This window comes from Arvicola amphibius, chromosome 1, assembly GCF_903992535.2.
Source record: "Arvicola amphibius chromosome 1, mArvAmp1.2, whole genome shotgun sequence".
Taxonomy (NCBI): domain Eukaryota; kingdom Metazoa; phylum Chordata; class Mammalia; order Rodentia; family Cricetidae; genus Arvicola; species Arvicola amphibius.
In genome coordinates, this window is record NC_052047.1 from 35687 (window position 1) to 62996 (window position 27310).

The window sequence follows — 27310 nt, forward strand, 5'->3', positions numbered from 1 at the left end:
CATGGCCAAAAGCAGCTTAGAGAGGAAAAGATTTGTTTAAATTTACATCACTGAGGGAGCAGGAACTGCAGCAGAGAGTTGCCTGTTTCCATCTACCAAGAGCTGGGATTAAAGCATGCACCACCACACACAACTAACCTTTTCTTGTTAAAAAAAAAAAAAAACTTTTCAGTGTCATTTCAGACTGTTTTGGGAGCAATATCCAGTAAAATAAGGTCTAGTTGATGAGAGCCACCCCTGAGACCCCAGCCTAGAGGGAAAACCTATCCTTCAGGGCTCTACAACAATGGGACAAAGCAGGAGTAAAATTAATGAAGGCAGAATGGAAGGAGTCGTGGTCAGGAGATGTGACCCTTATGATCTGATATCCCTACAGGTGATTATAGAAAGAACAAAGAAGCAGATGAACGAACATTTCCATAATTACAAGGCCTATGTGTTAGGAAGAAAGGCCTATGTGTTAGGAAGAAAGGCCCTAGTCTCTGTGCAGGGTGTAGAGATGGGGCTGTCTAGCTCTCCTGCCTTTGCTCATACCACCTGGGAAGCTTGAGAAGGCTCTTCTGAGAAAACAACATTGGGGTTTGGTTTGAGTGGAAACAGCTAGGCATAGGCTTGGAAGAATGAGTTCCCTAAGGTACCTATTTGTGCAGAGACCTTAGTCAGGAAGAAGCTGCATCTAAGGCACTGGAGCATGTGAGGCTGAGTAGGGTCCCAGTTGACACTCAAGGCAGACCAGAGCAGGGCCAGGATGCTCCTCTAGGCCATCCTGATGATAACTTCTTCCCAGGGAGGCTGTTTCCATACAGACGAAACAGAAGGTTAGGGTGACGATGAAGGTGGGGATGTACAGAAGAGGACCCACTTAAGAGACAGGACAAAAAGATAGAGCAAGCTGACGAAGGAGAGAATAAAAAGGAATGAGGAACATGGTATCCGGTGTCTGTGGGAGTCTGCTTTACCAGTGATGACTTCTTTCTTGGGGTCACTCAGTTCTGAGTAAATGTTTTGTCACTGCTTCTTCCCAGCGTGAGAAACAGGGAATGACCAAACCACGGGCTGCCTCTATTCTCACAAACGTGAGATTCCCAGCGTGAGAAACAGGGAATGACCAAACCACGGGCTGTCTCTATTCTCACAAACTTGAGATGGTTGAGAGTCGGTGGGAAGGCAGAGGAAGAAGCCAGAGGGCAGGGAGCCTGAAGGAAAGATTCTTGTATGCAGATACCGCAGCTCGTTTCCCCTTGCTATGGCCCAAAGGGTGTGCACATCTTGTCACTCTCAGCTTTTCTTCACATCAGATTTCCGCAAAGCCTACAATTTGTACAAATCATGATATAGTGTAATAAAATAAAACACACCTGTACTCTCCTGAAAGGGAGCCAGGGAAGACAGAGAAACAAGGCAAGCAGAGAACAGACCAGGTTAAGGTGAAAGAGTCTGGGGACCCCTGATACAGGAGACTTTGGGGATATGAGTGATGTGAAAGAACTTAGCCCACCCGGTCTTATCCTCTCAGTGTACCGCTGTGAGAATCATGTCTCTCCTTATTTACTATAAACTTGGGGAGATCTGGAAGGAGTCAGAAGTGTAAAACAGAGTAACGCCTGCAGATAACCACTGCCAGCCAGGTCGAAACTTTTCTCCTTTTCTTCCCTTGCATTTTTAATATCATCGGAGTGTAGCACAAATACGACGTTATGTCTCACTTTTAACATTGAGATGGCAAACCGGTCTCAACCTTTCTTTAGTGTAAGGGAAAGAAGGTAGAGAAAAGTAGATTGATTGCTCAGAGGTGCTGATTAAAGCTGCATTCCAACACTTAACCACGAGGGGGCGACTTTGTAAAAGAATAATTCCTTTGCCAGAGCTCGCTCTTCTGGATTTGGCTTGCGCTTTGCCAAAAACCCAGAGCTGTTGTCCTCAGGCAGTGTGAAGAGAAAAGTGGAGAAGTAGGAGCCTAGGGCTGTGTAAACTTCTCGCGCCATGTGGTACCTACCGTTGTTTCGGTTGTTCCCGTGGATCTGGGTACAACCTGAATGTGAGTAGAAGTGTGCACGCACGAAAGGGCCTAGAGAAGGAAGAAGAGAGTGCGGGGCTAGCAGCACTGTGATGGGGTGGGTGGAGGTCGACCTTGGTGGGCTTGAAGCACTGTGGTGGGCAGAACATATGCTGATCACTCTCAGAGCTAAATGCAGTTCTGAACCATAACTTCCTTTTGCAACCCAGCCCGCTGACTTGGTTGCTTACTGTGTTTATTTGGGTTTCAGCCCAGCAAAAGAATTTCCCCTTCTGCTGCCTATAGACCTCTTCCTTCCCAAACAATAGTTGCTCAAACACGAATGGCTTGGCCTGGCTGGGGGATCTGCAAACGCACCGGTGGAGCAATGCCTCGGACACCATTGACTTCGTGAAGCCTTGGTCCCAGGGCAAATTCAGTGACCAGCAGTGGGAGCACTTGCAGCGCATATTTCAAGTTTATCTGTAGTGAGGGCTTTGGTGGGCAGGCCTGCTTTTCATCCTGCCTGGATCCCACATGGTTAGCTTATGCCCCGAAATAACATCACACAAATTGTATTCTTTTAAACACTGCCTGGCCCATTATTTTCAGCCTCTTACTCACATCTTGATTAACCCATATCTAATAATCTGTGTAGCACCATGAAGTGGTGCCTTACCGTTTAGTTTCTAGCATACGTCCATCTTGGGCTGGAGCTTCATCGTGTCTGGCTTCTCTCTGAGGAGAGGCACAGTGGTCTGCCTAACTTAGGAGAGGTGTGGCATCTTACTGATCCTTCTACCTCACTTCCTCTTCCTGTTCTGTCTACTCCGCCCACCTAAGAGCTGGCCAATCAAATGGGCCAGGCAGTTTCTTTATTAGCCAATGGGAATCCTCCATCATTTCCCCTTTTTCTGTTTAAAAAAAAAGAAGGGCTTTAACTTTAACATAGTAAAATTACATATAACAAAACAGTTATCAAGTAAGAATTAGTTATAATATTTATATCTACTTTATCTTTTATCATAACTAAGGAAAACTATAACTATCTATTCTTCAACTCCATCAAAGACTCCAGAAGGATATAATATTACCTAAGTAAATAAGAAGTAAGCAACTTATAAAACTCTAGAAATGACAGAGACATCTCGCTGCCTGGACAGTCACCCAAAGTTCCTCTGTACCATTGGGGCATCCATCTTCGGCCTTCAGGCCCATAGTTTCCAGCAGACATTTCCATAAAGCAAGAAATTTCAAAGACAGTTCAGTCACTTTCTGCTGTGTCCTGCAGAATGTCTCGCAGACTCTTTCATGAATCAGGAATCCCGAAAGATCATCTCACTTTTAGGCAAGTTCAGCAGTCCTCTCTCTGAGGGTTCTCTATGTCCAGTTTATGCAATAGTCCAGGCAAGAGCAGTTTCTTGCCCAAATGGCTATCAAACTCAATAAGGATCCTCTTCGATGCCCATCTTCCTCTTGAAGTAGATTGGTGCTGCCAGGAGCTGATGTGTCTCATTGTCATGAAAAGCCTTAAGTTATTAAAACATCTAAAATGCGATATTCTGTAGTTTTTGAAAGATATGAAGAATGCCTATGTAACTTAAATAAATCTCTATATAGCTAGAAAATCTAACTAACATAACTACAAGTTTTACTAATATTGATAACTATCCATTAACAACCTATATACATTACATTTTTAAATGAACTACACAATCACAATACATTAATCAGTATCAGAAATACATATACATATAACAAAATTGACCTTAAATTTAAATCACTAAAGCCAAATCCATATCAATGCAAATTACTCATCTCCATATTATATCCCCCTTTAAATGTAAAAGAACATTTATAAACAATATTTGGGAAAATGGGCGCAGTTATTTCTCTCCAAACTGCTTCCTGCTGAATGGGGATGCTGTTAATTAGGTCTTTCATGGTGTAACCTGTGTGCCAGGTTCATCTCAGTCATCAGTTGGGTGAAGTAATTTTCTGAAGGTGTTCACAGCAACCTTTCAGGAGGGCGTGGTCTATCATACCATATTGGGATAGAAGCAATCCACACGGTCTCATTTTCTGTAAAAACAAAAGAAACTCCTTTCCAAAGCATCATATCCTTAGATCTAAATTCTGAAGTCAAGGTATTTTCAACATATCTATCTTGGTTTAGTTCAGCAGCATTTGTAAACAAATATCTTTTAGCAGCTATTGCTTCTTCCTCAGCATTCAAACAATTCAAAGCGAGTATAATAGTATACAGTATCAAGATTCTCCGTATATTTTCCATCTTTGTACGGCTTTATTTTAACCTCTATTTCATTTATTTTTACTTTTTTTTTTATTTTTTGACAAGTTCTTTGTATATCTTTGTCCTGGAATAACTCTGCAGACCAGGCTGTCCTTGAACTCTCAGAGATCCGTCAGCCTCTGCCTTCCAAGTTCTGGGATTAAAGGTGTACTACCACACCTTGAACTCACAGAGATCTGTCTGTCTCTGCCTCCCAGGCATTCGGATTAAAGGTGTGTGCTACCACACCTTGAAGTAACAGAGGTCAATCTACCTTGCCTCCCAAGTGTTGGGATTAAAGGTGTGTACCACCACAACAAACTACTTCCTTTTTTCTTTTTCTTTTTTACTTTTAAGAACTTTAACTAGCCTGCATATACTTTTAATACATTGTAAACCATTTAGACATTTTCTTCAACTTTGAATCTTTCTTTTACTGTATATCTCTCTTTTTGTGACCACATAAGTCTTTAATTTACCCACCAAAATCGGTAGAACTAAAGCCGTAACTTTGGCGGCTGGATCCAGCCCATGCCTTAGCTTTCTAGCCTCATGGCGGAGGTACGCGCAGGAGCCATGTTTATTGCCACAACTCTATGGCATTTCAAGCAAGCAAGCTGCAACAGTGTCAAACAACAATCAGGACCGCCTGCTTGAAAGAGTCAGAGTTTGTCCTGGCAGTACAGACCAGAATGCCAGCATTTTAAAACAGCACAACTTTTTTCCTGCTATGGCTGAAAACAAACAAGCATGCAGTCAGCTTTTATCAACACCATTTAAGTGTTTCGTAGCAGTACCTCTTAAAAGAGCTGCAGGGTTTTGCAGCTAAAGCTGAGTCAGGAAGCCTCTCTTAGATGAGAGCGCTTGCTCAGATCCAAGAAATTGCTGCTACCAAGAAAACATGCTTTACTCTATTCTTTCCCAAGCTTTCTCAGGTTTTCTATGGATTCAGTTACCACGTTGGGTGCCATTCTGTAGTGAGGGCTTTGGTGGGCAGGCCTGCTTTTCATCCTGCCTGGATCCCACATGGTTAGCTTATGCCCCGAAATAACATCACACAAATTGTATTCTTTTAAACACTGCCTGGCCCATTATTTTCAGCCTCTTACTCACATCTTGATTAACCCATATCTAATAATCTGTGTAGCACCATGAAGTGGTGCCTTACCGTTTAGTTTCTAGCATACGTCCATCTTGGGCTGGAGCTTCATCGTGTCTGGCTTCTCTCTGAGGAGAGGCACAGTGGTCTGCCTAACTTAGGAGAGGTGTGGCATCTTACTGATCCTTCTACCTCACTTCCTCTTCCTGTTCTGTCTACTCCGCCCACCTAAGAGCTGGCCAATCAAATGGGCCAGGCAGTTTCTTTATTAGCCAATGGGAATCCTCCATCATTTATCGATTCAGCTTTACCAGGGACATACAGGAATTTGTCAAAATGGTGCCTAATATACACTGTGAGTGGAGGGATGGAGCCCTGGAAAGGTACCTACTGGGTGAGAGAGAACCACAGACTCCAACTGTCTAGAGAGATCCTTGTCTCTTCTGAAAATAATCCCTGTCTCTGTTCCAGGACACTGCAATTATTTTCTTCAACTGGGACCTAACTGTTATCTGCATGCCAATCTCTTCTCCTTTCGTCAAAACTTCTTAACCATACTTGAATCTCTAGCCACTCTCCTTTACAGATCCCATTGAGATCCAGTTCTCTGCTGGGTGTGACCTGTACTCTGAGAACGCTTCAGAAAACTTTTTATATGCAGCATATCAAGGAGAATATATCCTGAGTTTTTAAGGAACTTCCTTTCAGAAGTCCCCAGATGCCCCACCTTGGACAGAGTTGGTCATTAAAGTGCTCAATGGTGATCCTGGGACAACGGAAACAGCGCAACGGCTCCTGTATGACATCTGCCCCAAGTTTGTCCATGGCTTCCGGGAGGCAGGGAAGCCAGAGCTAGAGAGAGAAGGTCAGCCTGCTAGCCTCACCCAGGCTCTCCCTAAGTTTTCCCATCACTGCAAGCTTTAGAGAAAGGGTAAGGCCTAGAAGGGGTGAATAAGGCATGTGGGGTTTACTCTTGTCACTGACAATCACTCTTATGATTTAAATAAACACTGGGGATCAGAACTGATCCAGGTGGTATTTGAGACATGCTATATCAGCTGAACTCAGGGTGTTCTAGAGTACATTCATAAAACACTTGCATCAGGGAAGGGGTAGAGATGTCAGGGATGGTTTCCCTAGTCACAGTGATACGAATGGATTTAGACTAATAGGCAACATCATCTCCAGAAGTGGACCTGTGGAAAGCATGAACTTGATAGGAATTCTGGAGCCTCTACTATAAATGTTCTTGCTTTAAGATATTTTTATTCTCTCTCTGGGTACAGAGAAGCCCGTGGCCTGGTTGTCCAGTGGCCTCAGTCCTAAACATGGTCATCTACAGTTGGTGTGTCATGTCTCTGGCTTCTACCCAAAGCCTGTGTGGGTGATGTGGATGCAGGGTGAGCAGGAGCAAAATAGTCCTCAGAGGAGTGACTACCTGCCCAATGCTGATGAGACATGGTATCTCCGAGCAACCCTGGATGTGGAGGCTGGAAAGGAGGCTGGCCTGGCCTGCTGCGTGAAACATAGCAGTCTAGGAGGACAGGATATCATCCTCTATCGGGGTAAGAAAAACAACTGTAGCCTGGGTTGAGAGCAAGTAGAGTACCATTCAAGCATGGAGTAAGAACTGAACAAACTGAGTTTCAGATATGAAACCCCTAACTCTTATAGGAGAGAGAGAACGGGGAATTCTAGATACAGAAATCAATCCCAGTAAATTTGAGGTAAGATGTTCTATATATAAGAGGAATGTAGACCAAGAAACTCAGAAGACCCAGAGGCAAAGGGCAAATAAAGAAGTTCAGTAAGATACATTCCCCAGGATAGAGGACCCAGGTCCCGAGGTATAGCTGTAGGTTATTGATGCCTCCTGTGTGAGCACTGACCACTGTGTTACCAACATATCAGTTCATCCCTTAGCTTTGCAGCAAATACTGCTATTCTGACTTTATAGATAAAGAGGTCAGTGCTAAGATGAGGTAAGCACTCGAAGTCATTCAGAAAATTCAAGATTTGGGGGTAGACAGATTCACATCTGTCTGGATAGCATACAGTCAAATCCTGGCGATAGATGGTCAGTCTAACCTCATGAAGACTAAAATGATAGAGTTAAATAAAGAAAAAAGAATGGCATGGCTTCCTCACATGTACTTAGAATAGGGAACTTGAACTAGTTCTGGGTTCTTTGTTTAGTGATACCTTGTATTCTTCAAGAGCAGGTGGCAAATATTTATCCATGGGTTTTTTATCATCGTTCTAGTACTAATTGTAGTACTAGTACCAATATGTGCTGTAATCGGTTTTGTGATCTACACCAAGAAGCGCCGGTAAGTCTCGCCTTTCATGTGTTCCTTTCCCAACACCCCTGCTTTGTTACCTCCTTTTCTTTCCTAAGGGCCGCTCTCTTTTCTCTCAGCTCCTATCAAGACATCCTGTATGTCTTCCTTATTTCTGCCTTTCCTGAGACTCAGACCTTCCGGCTCTAGAACTTCATTCCTTGTTGCTGAGGAACTGAGGAGAATAAAAGAACCTTGAAGAAATTGAGGTACAACCAACACACACTTTCAACATTTATTTCAAAAATTAATTTCTTTTTCATTGTATTACAAGTTTGTGAAAGCCCAGGTAGTTTAGAACAAACACAATTGCAAATACACATACCTGCCAAGAATGAGCTGTGGGCAGTATTTTATGGGATTTGCACTCAACTGGAAAGCACAAATCCTGCCCAAACCAATGGTTCCAAGTTTGTTGAAAAGTGTAAAGTTCAATGCCAACATGGCTGATCTCTGCAGGTTTCAGGAAACCTAGAAATACTTATTTGAGAGGAGAGGTGACATACAGATTTTAATCTCAAATATTTGCAAATATCAGCACTGTTCTTTTATCTTAGATCCACACCTTATAGATGTTCATCTAATGACAACCCAAGGGCTTCCAGTTTGTGACTCTTTAAAAGAAAATATTAGTCCTACATTCCATAATGACAACCTTAGGACAGAGTCTCTATTGTGAACATGCATTTATGATTGATGGGTGTATTCTCTTTAAAATAAAATTGAGGAGGTCTCTTGAGGTTTTACTTGGAATCACTGTATTTCAAAAAAGAACTCATAGTGTATATCTACTTACCTTGAGATATTTCCCTCAAACACTGCTATAATTTGCATTTGAAATGTATTCCAACAACCCATTTATTGAAGGTCAAGTTACCAGCCCATGGCACTATCAGGAAGTAGTATGTTCATTAGCAGGTGAGGCCTAGTAGAAAGAAATTGACATAATGAGTTCATACAGTCATAGTGGAACAGAAAGTCTCTTTTGCAGTAATGTAATTCATAGATTTAGAAGGGAACTCAAGGCCCTTTTTTCTTTTTCTTTTTTTCTAGTCTGAGGAAAAAGAACAGTGGGGCAGACTTAGCTTTATATATAAAAGCCACGTTTATGTACATATTATCTTTGTTTTTCTTGGTCTGTGTTATCTCACCACCAGGTTTGCCGACTGTTGATATTCCATTATGAAAGAAAGTATGTGTACTCGATCTGAGTACACAGCATCTTCTCCAGGCAACTGTATGCAATTCATCCCTGATGATATATGACCTAGTGGTTTTAGGGATGAGCTGCAGTACATAAAGCAAAGCTTTTGACTTATCCTCACATTGATGGACAACTGACAAAAGAGAGACTTGAAGAGTCTGAGATTCCTTCCAAGAACAACTGACCTCTAAAGACTAGCTGCTCACCTGGCCTTGACAAAACAGAAAAAAAGATTAATTTTTGCCCTCTGCATTGGGCTTTAGTACTCGAGAAGAAAGTTTAATCAATGGATAAGAGGATTGGTAACAACACAGGGGATCACACTCCACAGACATTACATGTAAGTCTACATGAGATGCTATTTAGATAGCAAATCTCACTAATATTTTCTTCTCAATAAAAAGATGTTGTCCAGATGTGAGACATCAAACCTTGGCTCCTGGAGCACCTGCGCACAGCAAAGAAGGACAGGCCCATGATTGTTTTAACATCCAAATTAAATGATGCTAAATACCTCTTCTCTCCCTATCCAGAAGCTGAATGGGAAGGGCACCATGCTGAATTTGGCTGATAAAACAGGTATAAAAGGGTGTGACAGTTGGTTGTGGGCTCATCGCTCTGGAGTCCAACTGTAGAAGTCAAATGGAAACCTCTAACAGATGGGGCTATTGTGAGCCCATCAAGAATGTTGGCTCAGTTAAATACATTTGCTTCTATTCTCATTTTCTTCAGTGTCTCATCTTGAATTTTGTTGAATAAAAATCCTTGTGTATCTGTACATTGAAATTTCTCTTACCTGACTTCATGGAATACTTCAAACTGATTTATTCATAGGATTAATGTCCCAAATTCTGGAAAATGTTTGGAGAGAAGGCCACTGTGGCTTCTGGGAGAAATTTTGATATAACAGATAGAAAGACTTAAGGGGAAGTAATTTCCTTTGTAGAGAACACAAGATGTCTGCATGAAATTTAAAAATACTTGTGCCATATTAGGATGACAAGGATACATGCTGATATGATGAGTTAGAAGCCAATATACAGATTTTAGATCTTTAACATCATTATTACACAACTGATGAAATCTAGAATTTTTCTGTTTCTGAGAAATGGTGGTATACTAGCTATTAAGACAGGGTTTTTACTACTGGATGCTGAAAGGATTCTAAGCAGTTCAGGATTCTCTCTCTCTCTCTCTCTCTCTCTCTCTCTCTCTCTCTGTCTCTCTCCCTGTCCTCTCTCTCTCTCTCTCTCCCTCTCCCTGTCCTTTCTCTCTCTCTCTCTCTCTCTCTCTCTCTCTCTCCCTGTCCTCTCTCTCTCTCTCTCTCTCTCTCTCTCTCTCTGTCATCTGTCTGTCTGTCTCTCTCTATATATATGTGAATATATATAAGTTTTTTTCTTTCATCTGTTGGTAAACAGCAGACAGCTCAGCTGATTCTACAATTTGACTTTTATGAATAACAAGTATTACATGCAGCATGTACAAGCAGATGTCTGAAATCTTCTGACTTAGACATCTTTGGGTATATACCCCAAAGTGTTAGAGCTAGATCATATAGCAGTTCTTGTTCTTTTTATATTTTTTAAATTACAGGCTGATTTCCACAGTGGCTTCAACAATCCACACCCACAATAAAAGTGTGTAAGGCTTACTTCTTTCTTTCATACTCACCAGCATTTTTTATTTTCTCTTTGCTAGTTCTTCTGACTATATTAAATAAAATATCAATGGAAGTTTTGACTTTTATTTCCCTGATAACTAAGGTTAGTCAAAATTTTTTGTCATATATTATTGCCCATTTCTATCATTCTCTTTATAAATGTCTGCTCAATTTATTTGACTATTTATTGATTTGGTATTTGATGTGTTTGTGTGTGTGAACATTTTTGAGTTCCTTATATATTCTGAATACCAATACCTTGTCTAGTTATATCTGAAACTGTCTTTCCTATTCTGTAGGCAGTTTCTTTACTTGGATAATTGTCTCTTTGCTATGTAGAAACTTTTAAGTTTCATTCAGTCTTGTCTGTCAGTTTTGGACATTATTTCCTTTTCTATTAGACTTTTTAGAAAGTCGCCACTTTTGCCTATATCTTGAAGTGTTTTTCCTCTAGCAATTCAATGCTAAGATCTTACCCCAAGTTCCTTAACTTATTTTAAGTTGGTTTTATACAGGATGAAAGATACACATCTAACTGATTATATTTATAGATATACATCAAGTACTACAAACATGGATATGGACGTCCTGCCTGTATCCCAGTACTATGGATTGGAAGACAAGAGAATCAGAAGACATAGGTCATTTGTAGCTACAGAGTGAGTTAGAGGCTACATGACACACTGTATCAAAAAAATCAATGAATAGATTAATTTATTCAACTACACAAAGATAAACTCTTGAATTGAGTGACAGGGCTAGAAAATGCTCTAGCATATTTATTTTAAAAGCAATAGCAACAATAAAAAAGGAATCCTTCATTTTCTCATTTAGTCAAAATATTTTTTATTTTATTTTTATTAAAAATTTTCGCCTCCTCCCCACCTCCCATTTACCCCCTTCCCCCTCCACTCCCCCTCCCTCTCCTGTCCAGAGAGCAGTAAGGGTTCCCTGCCCTGTGGGAAGTCCAAGTTCCCCCCCCCCTCCATCCAGGTCCAGGAAGGTGAGCATCTAAACAGGCCAGCACCTCCCCAAAGCCAGTATGCGTAGTAGGATCCAAATCCAGTGCCATTGTCCTTGGCTTCTCAGTGGCCCTCATTGTCCGCCATGTTCAGGGAGTCCAGTTTTATCCCATGCTTTTTCAGTCCCAGTCCAGCTGGGCTTGGTAAGCTCCGAATAGATCAGCCCCACCATCTCAGTGGATGGGAGCACCCCTCGCAGTCCAGACTTCCTTGCTCATGTTTTCCCTCCTTCTGCTCCTCATTTGGACCTTGGGAGCTCAGTCCGGTGCACCAATGTGTGGATCTATCTCTATCTCCATCCATCGCCAGATGAAGGTTCCTTCACTGTCCTGACTTTCTTTCTCATGTTCTCCCTCCTTCTGCTCCTCATCAGGACCTTGGGAGCTCAGTCCGGTGCTCCAATGTGGGGCTCTGTCTCTATCTACATCCATCGCCAGGTGAAGGTTCTATGGTGATATGCAAGATATTCATCAGTATGGCTATAGGATCTGGCCTTTTCCAACTCCATCTCCTCAGCTGCCCATGGAACTAGCTGGGGGCATCTCCCTGGATACCTGGGAACCCCTCTAGAGTCAAGTCTCTTAATAATCCTAAGATGGCTCCCTTAATTAGGATATATGCTTCCCTGCTCCCATATCCATCTTTCCTATATCCCAAGCATCCCATTCCCCCAAGCTCTCCCCATCCTCCCCTTCACGCTTTTATCTCCCCATCTCCCCTTGCCCCCAACCCACCCCACCCCCAAGTTCCCAATTTTTGCCCGGCAAACTTGTCTACTTCCAATATCCAGGAGGATAACTTTATGTTTTTCTCTCGTTTCACCTTCCTATTGTCTTCTCAAGGATCACGAATTATAGGCTCGATGTCCTTTATTTATGGCTAAAACCCGATTATGACCAGCTTCTGTAAAGCAGAGGACACTGTCACTAAGACACAAAGGCAGCCTACTGACTGGGAAAAGATCTTCACCAACCCTGCAACTGACAAAGGTCTGATCTCTAAAATATATAAGGAACTCAAGAGACTAGACTTCAAAATGCTAATTAACCCATTTAAAAAATGGGGCGCTGAAATGAACAGAGAATTCTCAACAGAAGAAGTTTGAATGGCCAAAAGACACTTAAGGTCATGCTCCACCTCCCTAGCTATCAGGGAAATGCAAATCAAAACAACTTTGAGATACCATCTTACACCTGTCAGATTAGCTAAAATCAAAAACAACAATGATAGCCTTTGCTGAAGAGGTTGTGGGGTAAGGGGTACACTCATCCATTGCTGGTGGGAATGCACACTTGTGCAACCACTTTGGAAAGCAGTGTAGTGGTTTCTCAGGAAATTCGGGATCAACCTACCACAGGACCCAGCAATTCCACTCTTGGGAATTTACCCAAGAGATGCCCAATCATACTACAAAAGCATTTGTTCAACTATGTTCATAGCAGCATTATTTGTAATAGCCAGAACCTGGAAAGAACCTAGATGCTCTTCAGTGGAAGAATGGATGAAGAAACTGTGGAATATATACATATTAGAGTACTACTCGGCGGTAAAAAACAATGACATCTTGAATTTTGCATGCAAATGGATGGAAATAGAAAACACTATTCTGAATGAGGTAACCCAGACCCAAAAAGATGAACATGGGATAGTCAAAACATTTTAATGCATTTGCTCATCCTTCACATCTCCCATCCCTGAGGAATGTCTCACTACCTCTCTTAAGATCTTTCCTTTTAGAAAGTAACTCTCCACACACAGTCTCTCATAAAGTTTTTAGTGACAGAAACCCTGTTACCTGCCAGAACTCCTCATAATGTGTACTTTTAACACAGCTGTCAAGCTTCAGGCTGAGGACATCTGTTAGTTTTGAAGTCCAGATTTCAGTTTGTTGATGAGGGGACTCATCACTGTCCTGTTGTTGGCAGTAGCTACTATAACAATCTTCTTGGAATTTAGAAATATGTCTAAGTCTTTTGCATTTAATTATTTTTAGGTCTGACTGCTGGTTAGTGAGCAGCACAGGATCATCTGTGGATAAATCACTATAGGTTCATAGGGTTCCCTGGTAGATAAATAGATCACACAGTTGAATGAGAATATTTGACAGAAATTAAAATTTCCAAGAACAGTCAACTTCAAATATAATTGTGGTTTTCCAAAATTTCAAGAAAATACTGTCAAAAGTACAATGATTTACAATGTGCTTCCCCAGAATTCTAGGATTTTGCTTGGATAATCTTTGTTAACTCAAAAAGGAGAACAGACAAGAAAACTTTCTGATATATCACAGTCTTTTATAAAAACATATTAATAAGTTTTATATTAAATAGAAAATTACTAAATCATGTATATGTAAAGATGACACTTCCACAAGTAACCAAGTAGACATTGTACCATAAACATTTAAAGGTCAAAGTCAGGCTAGGCAATCCATCAGTCTAATCAAATATAGTTCATGCTCTAGGTTTATCTTAAAAATAAAACTATTTTTGTTACTCTTTATTGATTTTAAAGCAGATTACACATTGCCTTTAAAATTTCCAATATTGGGGATGGAGAGGTGGCTCAGCAGTTGAGTGCTTGTCCTTTCAGAGGAATCAATTTTCATCAGCAAAACCTATAGTGGTCAGTTCATAACCATCTGAAACTACAGCTCCATGGGATGTGACACCACTCTTCTGGCTTCTTTGAGTGCCTGTACTCATGTGCACTCTCTTATATAGACATTCACACATACATATAAATAAAACTAAAATAAGTTTTAACAAACACTCAAGGGCTCTATAGGTGACACATGCTGCCCTAGAGGACACAAATTTAGTTCCCAGAGCATACAGGATGGTTGACAACAATCCAGAGCTCCAGTTTGAGGGATCTGACACCCTCTTCTGAACTTGTGTATAGTGTATATACACGTATGCAGGTTCTGGTAGTTTGAATGAGAGTGGTCCTATAGAATCTGTTGGCAGAAGTATTTGAGAAGGATTAAGAGGTATGGGCTTTTGGGGGGACTAGTGTTACTGAGGGTGGGATTTGAGGTTTATTATTTTATTTTTATTAAAAATTTCCATCTCCTCCCCTCCTCCCACTTCTCTCCCCTCCCCTCTACCCATACCCCACTTCCTCCCTCTCCAGGCCAAAGAGCAGTCAGGGTTCCCTACACTATGGGAAGTCCAAGGCCCTCCCAACTCCCCCCAGGTCCAGGAAGGTGAGCATCCAAACTGACAAGGCTCACACAGAGCCCGTTCATGCTGTAGAATCAAAACCCATCACCATTGTCCTTGGCTTCTCAGTCAGCCTTTACCATCAGCCACATTCAGAGAGTCCTGTTTGATCACATGTTCCATCAGTCCCATTCCAACTGGCCTTGGTGATCTCCCATTAGACCTGTCCCACCGTATCAGTGGGTGAATGTACCCCTCACGGTCCTGACTTTCTTGCTCACATTCTCCCTCCTTCTGCTCCTCATCAGGACCTTGGGAGCTCAGTTCAGTGCTCCAATGTGGGTCTCTGTCTTTATCTCCATCCATCACCAGATGAAGGTTCTATGGTAATATGCAAGATAATCATCAGTGTGGCTATAGGACAAGGCCAGTTCAGGCACCTTTTCCTCTGCTGCCTAATAAACAAGCTGGGGACATCTCCTTGGATACCTGGGAACCCGTCTAGAGTCCAGACTCTTCCCAACCCTAAAATGGCTCCCGTAATTAAGATATATACTTCCCTGCTCCCCCAACCACCCCTCCTCCATCCCAACCATCCCATTCCCTCAAGCTCTCCCCATCCCCTCCTTCTCCCTTCTCTCCCGCATCTCCCCTTATCCCCACCTCACCCCCACCTCGGTGCTCCCAAACCCTGCCTGGCAATTTTGTCTATTTCCAATACGCAGGATGATAACAATGTTTTTCTTTGGGTTCACCTTCTTATTTAGCTTCTCTAGAATCACGAATTATAGGCTCTATGTCCTTTATTTATGGCTAGAATCCACTTATGAGTGAGTACATACCATATTCCTCTTTTTTGGGTCTGGGTTACCTCACTCAGTAAAGTGTTTTCTATTTCCATCCATTTGCATGCAAAATTCAAGATGTCATTGTTTTTTTACCGCCGAGTAGAATTCTAAAGTGTATATGTGCCACACCTTCTTTATCCATTCTTCTATTGAGGGGCACCTAAGTTGTTTCCAGATTCTGACTATTACAAATAGTGCTGCTATGAACATGGTTGAACAAATGCTTTTGTAGTATGATTGGGCATCTCTTGGGTATATTCCCAAGAGTGGAATTGCTGGGTCCTGAAGTAGGTTGACTCCCAGTTTCCTGAGAAACCGCCACACTGATTTCCAAAGTGGTTGCACTAGTTCGCATTCCACCAACAATGGGTGAGTGTTCCCCTTACTCCACATCCTCTCCAGCATAGGGTATCATTGGTGTTTTTGATTTTAGCCATTCTGAGGGGTGTAAAATGGTATCTTAGAGTTGTTTTGATTTGCATTTCCCTAATCGCTAAGGAGGTTGAGCATGACCTTAAGTGTTTTTGGGCCATTCAAACTTCTTCTGTTGAGAATTCTCTGTTCAGTTCAATGCCCCATTTTTTAATTGGGTTAATTAGCATTTTAAAATCTAGTTTCTTGATTTTAGCCATTCTGACAGGTATAAGATGGTATCTCAGCGTTGTTTTGATTTGCATTTCCCTTATTGCTAAGGAGGTTGAGCATGACCTTAAGTGTCTTTTGGCCATTCGGATGTCTTCTGTTGAGAATTCTCTGTTCAGTTCAGTGCCCCATTTTTTAATTGGGTTAATTAGCATTTTAAAGTCTAGTCTCTTGAGTTCCTTATATATTTTGGAGATCAGGCCTTTGTCTGTTGCGGGGTTGGTGAAGATCTTTTCCCAGTCAGTAGGCTGCCTTTTTGTCTTAGTGACAGTGTCCTTTGCTTTACAGAAGCTGCTCAACTTCAGGAGGTCCCATTTATTCAATGTTGCCCTTAATGTCTGTGCTGCTGGGGCTATATGTAGAAGCGGTCTCCTGTGCCCAAATGTTGTAGAGTACTTCCCACTTTCTCCTCTAACAGGTTCAGTGTGTTCAGATTGATATTGAGGTCTTTAATCCATTTGGACTTGAGTTTTGTGCATGGTGATAGACACGGATCTACTTTCATTCTTCTACAGGTTGACATCCAATTATGCCAGCACCATTTGTTGAAGATGCTTTCTTTCTTCCATTGTGTGCTTTTAGCTCCTTTATCAAAACTAAACCTAACTCTTAAAAGTGCAAAACTTCTGAAGACCCATAAGAGACCAGTAGTCTCCGAGTTTGGAATATTTTGGTGATATCTCTCTAAATGCGACAATATAAACACTACAGGCACCACCAAAGCGACTCCCAAAGCTCTGCTCTATGCAGACACAACCCAGGCAGTGAAGTTATTGAGAGGCTGCCAGCAGAGATCACATAGCACTACTTAGGATGAGGCAGGAACACAGTAAACTCTGTGTCTGTCCACTGGCTCCCACCCAGGCAGGAGAGGACCCACCACACCAGCCACGAGCCTCAGCAGGCCCGTCAACCTAGTTTCAGGACAGGGACCCCTTACCCGCCAAGCCCAGCCACTGCTCCGTTCGTGGGGACAGCAACCCCACCCCCTCTTCCGCATACCAAGGCCGGCCAATCCTCCCGCTGGGAGACATTGGTCCCTTACTCACCTTGGCCCACCACTCCTCCTGTCTGTGGAGAGGAATCCCTCACTCACTATGGTGAAGCTGCCGAGCTGACACACTCTCTCCCAACAAGGGAGCCCAAGGCGCAGTGCAGAAGCGAAACTATGATTTCTTCAAGAAGAGATAAACCGGAAGCGCTAAACCGGAAGTGCTAAACCAGAAGCCTGGTTCCCAGAAGAACCATCCCATTTGACTGGTGGGTCTGCTGACGACTCTGATTGGCTAGTGAGGTATGAGTGACAGAACCAGGTGAACAGAAGGCACACAACACAGCATTCCCAGCACTGGCTGCTAATCTACAGAAAGACATGTCCCAGATAGACTGGAGATTTATGTCAAATTCAAAAGCAAGTCTCTTGCTAATGTAAATCAATGGTTTTGGTTTTAAAAGGAAGTATACAAATTCAGAAAGAGGCTAATCAGACAATGTTGTACAAGAGGAACATTGGGTAAATCAAGAACATTATAATCATAGTCCACAGTGGTGTTGGAACTGATAACCAGAGTTTTCACCCTTCAGGATAGCAAGGCCAGGACTAAGAATTTCAAGTCCTTTGCAGTAAGAAAAATTACATTTGAGGTATCATTTTTTGTTCCAACATTCTTCTCTGTTGCTGTGATTAAATTCTCTATCAAAAAGCAACTCAGGTAATGAGGTTTATCTGGTTGATATTCTTAGATCACAGTCCATCCTTGTGGGAGCTCAGGATAGAAACTCAAGCTATTAAATGAAGGCAAAACATGGGGAAACTTTGCTTCCTAGGTTTCTCTCTTGTTTTGTCATGGTCTCATGATCTCTTCTGCAGGTCCACTCACTTAGAGATATTGTCAATTCAGTGGAAGAGCCTTCCCACATCAGTTGAAACCAATACAATCTCTCTCAGATGCAGCAATTAGATGTTCTCATCTAAGCACACCCTCAACTGATGCTCCTTCAGACAACCCTAGGCAATGTCATGTTGACAGCTGAGGCTAATTAGGAAAAGACAATAATACACAAGAAGGTTTTAAAAATACAAAGTCAATGTGTTAATCACATCCAATCACTTAAACAGCAAAAACCAAAACATGAAGATAGCAGCAACTGGAAAACACAGATATGCCAGGAAATGGAAAAAGGCAAGCCTCTAAGAACAATAAATAAATAAAAACTAAAACAGACTCTAAACAGAAACTTCTCAAACAAAAACACAAGGAACTTTAAACAAGAAATTTTCTGGATAGAAACTGTTGAAGGCTGATTATTTTCCAGAGGAACAATATAATCAGATGATAATAAAACTAACAATATAGATTGCACCACTCAAAAAAAATGAGACCTAAAGACATAGCTACCAATATTGATCATAATCTCTTAAACAAAAATGCCAAGATTTTAATCCAAATCAACTACAAGAAATCACTGACCATAACTCATCCAGTACACCCCATTCTTTGGAGAGATTCACTTGAAGCCTTCTGAGGTTTTAACTTTGTAGAAAATATTGTGACTACAAAAAGGATATCATTCTATTATGATAAAGAATAGAATGTCAGTTAGGGTCACTTAGACAACATTTTGCTTACTATTGTTGGGTTCAGGTGTCATGCAATTATTGAGGAGGGGGCCGACCACTAAAATTTATTAAACGTGAAGCAAACTTTATTCCAGAAAAAGGAAGGAAAAAACCTCAATGGAACACACAAAGCTTATCAGTTATATCTGACCACAGCCAGAGATTGGATTTCTATATCAGTGGCAATAGGAGATTTCCAAACTACCCTTTTTACAGCAAGAAGCAAACATTATGCATGAACAAAAGAATTTTTATAATCTCGAGGTAAAGCTCAGGTACTAATTGCTTTGTTTGTTGTTATAATTTTCACTAACAGAGTTTTTCAGTTAAACTAGTATTTGCATTTAGCCTAATGTTTCTCTCTGCCACTTTCTGATGGTGTTTATATTAAAGTTCTCCAATCCTTTGATACTGACAGTTTTGCATATCAGGAAAGGATATGGGACAATGCACAACAGAAAAGTTATGTACATCCCATCATTTAAAAGTTAACTCAGCTCATGACGGTTGTTGGTCATGAGTGGTCAGAGGGTTATCTAAAAGCTGACCCTCAGTTTGAAGTGGGACACTCAGTTCGCAGAGGGATGCTTCAGGCTTTCAGGCAGAGCTATCAGTTGTAAATCAAACTAATCCACTGTTTAATAATCCTTAATGTTGAAGAAGGCTACTGGTTGGTTCCCAGCTGCTCATCAGCTCAGACCTGAAATAATCACACAGTAACTATAGTATTTAAATTACTGTTTGGCCCATTAGCTCTAGCTTGATATTGGTTAACTCTTACATATTAATTTACCCACCTCCATTAATCTGTGCATCATCATGAGGTCCTGGACTACCAAAGTTTCAGCATGTCTGTCTCCAGCAGAGGCTCAATGGCTTCTCATGACTCTGCCTTTTTTTTTGCCCAGCATTCAGTTTAAATTTCCCTGCCTACTTAAGTTCTGCCCTATCAACAGGTCAAGGCAGTTTCTTTATTCAACAATGATATTTGCAGCATACAGAGGGAAATCTCACATACCTTAAGCTGCAGAGAAAGCTGCTGACAGTCTGTTCTCATTCTCCTAGGCTTACAACTTTATTTTTCATTATTTTTACATTTCTATTTCTGGAACCTAAACTTTTATATTATTTATATTTATATTATTTATATTATTCTTGGACACTTCACTATGATTTTTGATTGCCAATAACTCTACTTCAAAGTGAAGAAATAAAAACATTTTAAAAATTAATACAAGATAACAGACTTTTAAAGAATTGGTATATACCTAAAGCAACTGTTTATACTTGTTTTATAAGTCACAATCACTTTTTTCTTTTGGTTTTTAGAGACAGGGTTTCTCTGTATCTTTGGAGCTTATCCTGGAACTAGCTCTTGTAGACCAAGCTGGCCTTGAACTCACAGAGATCCGCCTGCCTCCTGAGTGCTAAGATTAAAGGAGTGTGCCACCGCCGTCCAGCCACAAGCACTTTCGATAACAAGTTTATTGCTATTTTTTGCAAATCTTTGTGCATGAGAATGAATGCTCTACATATGTATACAGGATCTAGAATAATAGATATTTATGAGTCTCTGATATGGTATCTGAAATAAGAATATATGAGGAACTACCTGCAAAGACATTGTATCCAATAAACCAAAAGTCTTTCACAGATTAACAGCAACAAGAAAAACAAAACCTAAGTAAATAAAAAAGCAAATAATTAACTCTTGGGAACATGATGCTGTATATAGTAAATTTGCAGCATAAAATGAATAAAATTCAATGACAATTTCCAAAATTTATAACAGAAAGGCTGATTACAAAGCTACATTCATAGTAGGAACACTCAGAGTAATCAATGAGATTATGAAAAAATAGTACACAGATTGACATAATATGACTTCTTGCTGGAAAGTGGTGGTACACATTTTTAAGCCCAGCACTTGGGAGGGAAACACAGGCAGATCTCTGTGAGTTCAAAGCCAGAAAAACACAAAACTCAAAAAAACCTTATGACAAAGCTATAACAATCAAGAATGTGAACAATATTTAGAATAAATATTTAGAAAAATATTAAGAAAAATAAAATAATTTAATATCTGCTTCCTGTCACAAGGATTGTATCACAAGATATAGATTCTGCCCTATCTGTCTGTCCAACACCATGCACACCTGAGAAACCTTGGTAGCTCCTTTAGTTGCCTAGAACTATACATCACTGAATCATATCATTGTGGCTGGTGAGAACAGAAAGTTAGAAGCATTGTAATCATGTATTGCCAAAAGACAATAAACATCACCATAATTCTACCACCTTTTAAACTATTTGAAACATTTATATTATAAACTTGAAAGTGGAATGCAATATTCAGAAATTCTAGAAACTATATCATCAGTTTTCCAGTGCACACCTAAAGCATGCCCCTGTGACATTTATGGAGCACTTAAAATTAATTACCTAGTTCCGCATTGCTAATCTCAACTACTGTTGAAGTAGGAAAGTTTTCAACCACTATCCTATCTCTCCCTTTCTGCACTGTTAATCTACCAGTTTTAAGCTTTGTCTAGGCACTCAATTCTTGCACAGATCCCTCTTCATCTATAATCACAAACTAAAAGTCAGAGAGACTGGAGGTCACTCATCAGCTGGTTTATTTTTCCTTAGCACTGACCAGTCAAAGGGCAGTCCTGAAGATGTAGGACTATCTACCCAGCACTGGGCAGCAGAGGCAGGATTAATATTCAAAGCAATTCTCAATTACACAGCATGAGGCAACAACATTGAAAGCTCATAGTCTCCCATTCCAGGATAGAAAAGCTTCCCCCTCACCAAGGAATCCTCACTCAAAAAAGCTCAGAGGCCAAGAACCACTACCCAGGTCACCACAAAGAACAACAGAACCTGTTTGGCTCATGGTTCATCGCTGTTCAAGCAGCTCGGACAGCTCAGCAAACCTGTTCCTCCTAGTCTGGGAACATTCACCATGGCATGGCTTGTGGTTATCCTTACAGCTCCCTAGAGCAGAACAAGAAAATCCTAGAAAGAATCTGTAAACTACCTCCTACTGATGCTCCTAATTGCCTACAGTCCCTTATTAGCTAGGGCCACTCAGCTGGGCTTCAAGACATTGGCAGTTACCCTACTGGGTGAACAGAGATCAAATGTCTCAGAAAGTAAAAATCCTCTAGGTTTGTCCTTTCACACTATGGTCAAACAAGATACTAATCTGGGAAATTTGTAGTTTTGTAAAATCATCCATTCTCCCAGAGCACTTCCTGTTCCTCCTCCAATGCACAGGGTCCTATGTGTACACATTCCATTACACAATCAATGCCCAGTGTAGCCAACCCTTTACTTCATAGCTGGGAAGTCCTGCAAACATAGGTCATATTCAAACAGTAATTGTTGTTAAACAAAAAGAAGCCATGAGAATTAGAACACAACGAATGGTCTACGGGAGGGCTTAGAGGCAGGAAAGAGATAGTGGAAATAATGTATTTATAATCATGAAAAATTCTGTTCAAAAGTTGAAACAGTCTTCATGGTCATGTGCTCCAGAGACTAGGGATTTGTATTAGAGCACACCAAGTAATAGTCACATTATTTCTCTCAGAGTATACCTCTTAAACCTGGAAAATAAATCATGGTAGGCACGGCCACACCATTTTATCCAGCTCTTCTATTTTACCTAACTACTGTAACTACAGTAATTTGGTTTAAGGATAAGTTCAGTTCTTTATATAGATTCATGAATACATGGTCTGTGGACCAACAAAATGGCCAGACATAAAATTTATGGAACATCTAAAATTGATCACCTCACTACTCACTGCTAATGTCAACTGTTGTCACAGCAGGAAAGCTTTTACCCTTCTTCTTGCCCATCTTTTTCTGATGTGACTACACTGGCTTTACAGTTGGTCAGTGAACTCAATTCTTGCACAGGTTTTACTTCACTTGTAAATTCACAATAAAATCTATAGAAATTGGAGATACTCATTCGCTAATCTATTTCTCCTTCACACAGACCAGGCAAGGTCCAGCCTGGTAGGAGTTGCAGGACTGTCCAGCACTGGGTAGCAGAGGCAGGATTAGGTATTCACAGCAATTCTGTTACATAGTATGAAGTAATCCTGAGCTACAGGAGACAATAATCTAACCCACTTGTTCTCAATCTTCCTAGTGCTATGACCCTATAATACAATTACTCATGATGTAGTGAACCCCCACCTATAAAATTATTTTTACAGCTACTTCATAACTATATTTTTGCTACTGTTATGAATTATAACATAAATATCTGTAGTTTCTGATGGTCTTAGGCCAGTCCTGTGCTAGGTTCATTTGATCAATCCAAAATGAGCCATGACCCAACAGGTTGAGAACCTCTGCTCTAAACTGATAATTCAAATACTGGGAAACATTGGAAATAGAAACAAAGAGATCATAGCAGTAATGCCTTTGAAAAAAATGAAATATAAAAAATGATAAAGAATAATTGACTTCTAAAAACAATAAAAATAATTGAACACTTAGTTATACTGACTTTGAAACAGAGTAGGTACTTCCCTGGTAGGGAGAATGCCATTCATAAGAGAATGCATGACTTTGTCCCATGTAAAATGTTAGCTGCTGAGTGCTCTAAGCTGACACATGGAGTTACAGTCAATGGCCTGTGTTTCAAACATCTGAGCTGATTAACTGTGTCAACCAAGATTGAAAATATCTGCATGGGAGAGTTCACTAATTGGAAAATGGATACTTAGTAGTTCAAGTTCTCCTCCCTAAACTGTACACCCAATGGTGTCTGTCTTTATTCACATGAAAGAAAATAATGTATGATGGGAAATTACACAGAAAGTAACACACTGTGCCCCATCAGGTCCTTCTTTGTTATGGAAACCCCTGCAGTCCATGACCTTAAACTTCAGTCTAAGATCTAGCTATTGTCCAGTGTGTTTACCCCTGCAGTGTACACGGTACACTGTTCCTACTCTTCTGGTCTGAAGGGAGAAGCCTTGCTCCAAACACAACTCCTTTTGTTGTTATTGATAATGGACGCCTCACCATATGACTCGAACTGGTAATTTTAGAACTCTGTGGTGCAGCAAGGGTAATGCTGTGTGGAGCTACAGACAGGATACAAGTCCACCTCAATCAGTATAGGGGACATTGACTGTAAACTGCTTTTCTAAAAGCTAAGAAATGCAGCTGTTCTAGAATTATTATACTTTCATGGCACACAGGTTGTGACACTATAATGGCCCCTTCAGCAGCATGTTAGAGGCCTTTGATCGGGAAGTGGGTCTTTGGCTGGTTGTAAATCATGGTTGTCTCTTTGTTATAGGAATGTACCTTAGTAGCTGATTAATCATGGTGAACAAATATTTGAATCACATGATACTAATTTCTAACCAGCATGGTTTGCATATTACTTATGTTTGGGGTATCTGTGATGCGGTCCTCAATTACTTAAATTCTACGTTGTGTGACTTAATGTCTCCTAAGAATTTTTGCATCATCAGAGAGCTTGGTTAGGAAACATTTGGAGGTTCCCACCGAGCTAGGGAAGGCCCTTTCCACGTGGGAGGCCTCGTGTTGAAAGGCCCCTAGTCTACAATTTGAGCTCTCTATCCCAGGCTTAAAACCAGCTTCTGGGCTACAGTGGCTGCGTCTTGGTGAGTCACTTTTCTTATCTATGCTATAGGGTATGGGGGGACCCATTAGTACTTATTTTTGTCATTTTCGGATTCCCAATTAATGAACTTCCCAACCCCTCCTGTGGAGCAACATTCTTTCCCCTCCCTTTCCCCCCCCCCAATTCGGAGGTTCAAGGTCAAATTCCACCTTACCCCCTCCCTCCTTCCTCAATGCTCCACTCCTGGACCCCCTCTGCACACTGGGCTAGTCCCTCCCCTTCTCCCTTTTCTCTTCCAAATCTCTCTCAGGAAAAAAAAGCAGCTAGCTTCCTTTTCTACTAATCATTCTGCTACCTCAGCTAGTACCAGATATTAGAAAAGAGTTTTTTAAAAAAAAGTTGAGGATGGTCCCCAAACTCCTATACGGGAATTGGTGAAAATAGCCTTTAAAGTTTTTAATGCCTGAAAAAAATCAGCTGAGTCTTCCTGACAGACAAAGCTACAACAATATACAGGCCCAGGCCTTACCAGCTGCCCTAAGGTCACAGGAAAGGGGACAAGGGAAGTCAATCACAAGACTGTATCAAGTGTGGCCTAAATGGTCACATGGCACGATATCGCACTACACCTGCTCCAAGGTTGTGCCCTATCTGCCAGCAACCTGGACACTGGAAATCCCTGTGCGGGCTTGTCCTCTATGCCAAGCCATGGAGGTCTGGCCTCATCACCATTGACAAGTAAAACTGTGCCAGCCTTCAAACGTCTCAGTCTTGCAGAGGACTGACACTGCCCATTGCCCTCTCCTAGGCTAGGGTCAGGCTACAGTGGTGGGTAAGTCCTTTACTTTTATTTTCACTCAGGCCTTAAGTTTCCCTCATCAATTTCAGCTATAGGGGTAGAAGGGACCCATTCCTCCACACTTAAAACTATGCCTGTGCCCTACCATCTTGCAGAATATTTTTCTGCCATTCTTTCTTAGTGATACCTGCTTGCCCAACACCCTTACTGGGTGGAGATATCCTTAGCGGGTTCCCCAAAGCTTTGTTCCACTTCTTGGAGTCCCTTTTAACACCACCCATCTCCAAGATTCTATTTTACAGGTTGACTCCTCCTGCCAGACGTGTGCCCAGGCCAAACGACAAGGAGCTCTCCACATACACCAGCTTCATGGACACCAACTGGGCAAAGATTGGCAGGTTAATTTCACACATATATCTACTCATAAAAAACTTCGTTATCTCTTAACATTTGTGGACGCTTTAACAAGATGGATAGAAGCATTTCCAGTCTCCAGGGAAACAGCAGATGTGGTGGCTCGGGGTCATGGAGCTTGTGTCAGAAGCTCTCAACATCTCCTGGACAATGGGACTCATCAAACAACTAACCAAGCTCTTCACTGAACTCAGGTTAGCTTGGCCCCCGTCTCAGGGCCACCCCATGTTCCCCTATGGGCCTGAGACCTTTTGAGTTGCTTTATGGCTGGCCCTTTCTCTTTAACCATCACCTCCCAGTACAAACTCCTCCACTGGCAGGGTACCTTCCCTACCTCTCCCTCTTAAGGTCCCTTCTCCATTCACACGATGACAATTATCTCCCTGCCCCCACACCAGTGGACCCTAATGCCCCTAAACCTACCCCACTCTCCCCAGGGGACAAAGTACTCCTTAAACAGTTAACTCCTACGTCTCTAGAGCCTCGATAAACAGAACCTCACACGGTAATCCTCACCACCCCCTTGGCTACCAAGGTCTTGGGACACCCATACTGGTATCATCTCTCCAGGCTCAAGCGGGCACCTACTCAAGACACTTGGTCTGTCCAGCAGACAGGACCTTCCACCCTCTGGTTTTCCAGGATGCTGCAATGAAGGGCCTACCTCCTCCTCATTCTGGCACTCTCATCTTTATCAATAACAACTTTTTTTTCCTAGACACCTGCCTTCTCATCTCCACAAGGAACAGAAGCCTGCATTCTCTGGGATGACAGTTCATGGGATGCCTTTCCAGCCACACCTCTCACTAACATAGACACCTGGCTCTACCTTTCCCCACACTGCCCTGTGACCACAGGAAGTAGCCGGATTTGAGTCTACTCCCTTTGTTCCCAATGAGAGCCTAAGTGTTTGTCATAATTACCATTCCAATTTTCTGTCACCCCTATAGCAAAAGAGTCTGGAATGTTAGGTTGGGAGCATAGGTCACAGTCCCTCGCATCTATCCCAGCCTCCAGGCCTGGTCTGGACTTCAAATCACAGCAGGCCAGGTCCTGACCCCAGGACCACTCCCCGGGGTTTTTAAATGATCCCCCAAAAGAAAAACTCATGGTCTCTCTTTCTCCCTCCAGGGGGTCTTGTTTCCGCAGCTTCCCTGTTTACCCCTCAGGGCCACGCAAGAGCACAGTTCTCCCATTAAACATGGATATTTAATTTGGCTTGTTTTGATTTGGCTTGATTGCGAATTTTTGCATCGCCAGAGAGCTCACTTAGGAAATATTCCTAACAATTTTACCATTAATTCTATTATCAATTCTACTCTTCTACATCATCATTTAGCAGTGGAGGCCTACTCTACACAGGAGAAACCTTTTACAAGCCCCACAAAATTAACTACAGATGGATCCTAAACCTAAATGTTAAAAGTGAAGAACTTCTGAAGATACTGTAGAGACCAATAGACTCCGAGTTTGGAATATTTGGTGATATCTCTCCACATGTGACAATATAAGCTCTACAGGAACCAACATTTGCAGCTCCCAAAGCTCTGCTCTGTGCAGACACAGCCCAGGCCTTGAAGTTAATCA

General features: G+C 41.6%; 1 pseudogene; it reads left to right on the top strand.

Annotated features, from left to right (window-relative positions):
* The first annotated feature begins 322 nt into the window (after positions 1 to 322).
* Positions 323 to 21839, top strand: LOC119820345 (annotated as a pseudogene).
* The last annotated feature ends 5471 nt before the right edge of the window (positions 21840 to 27310 follow it).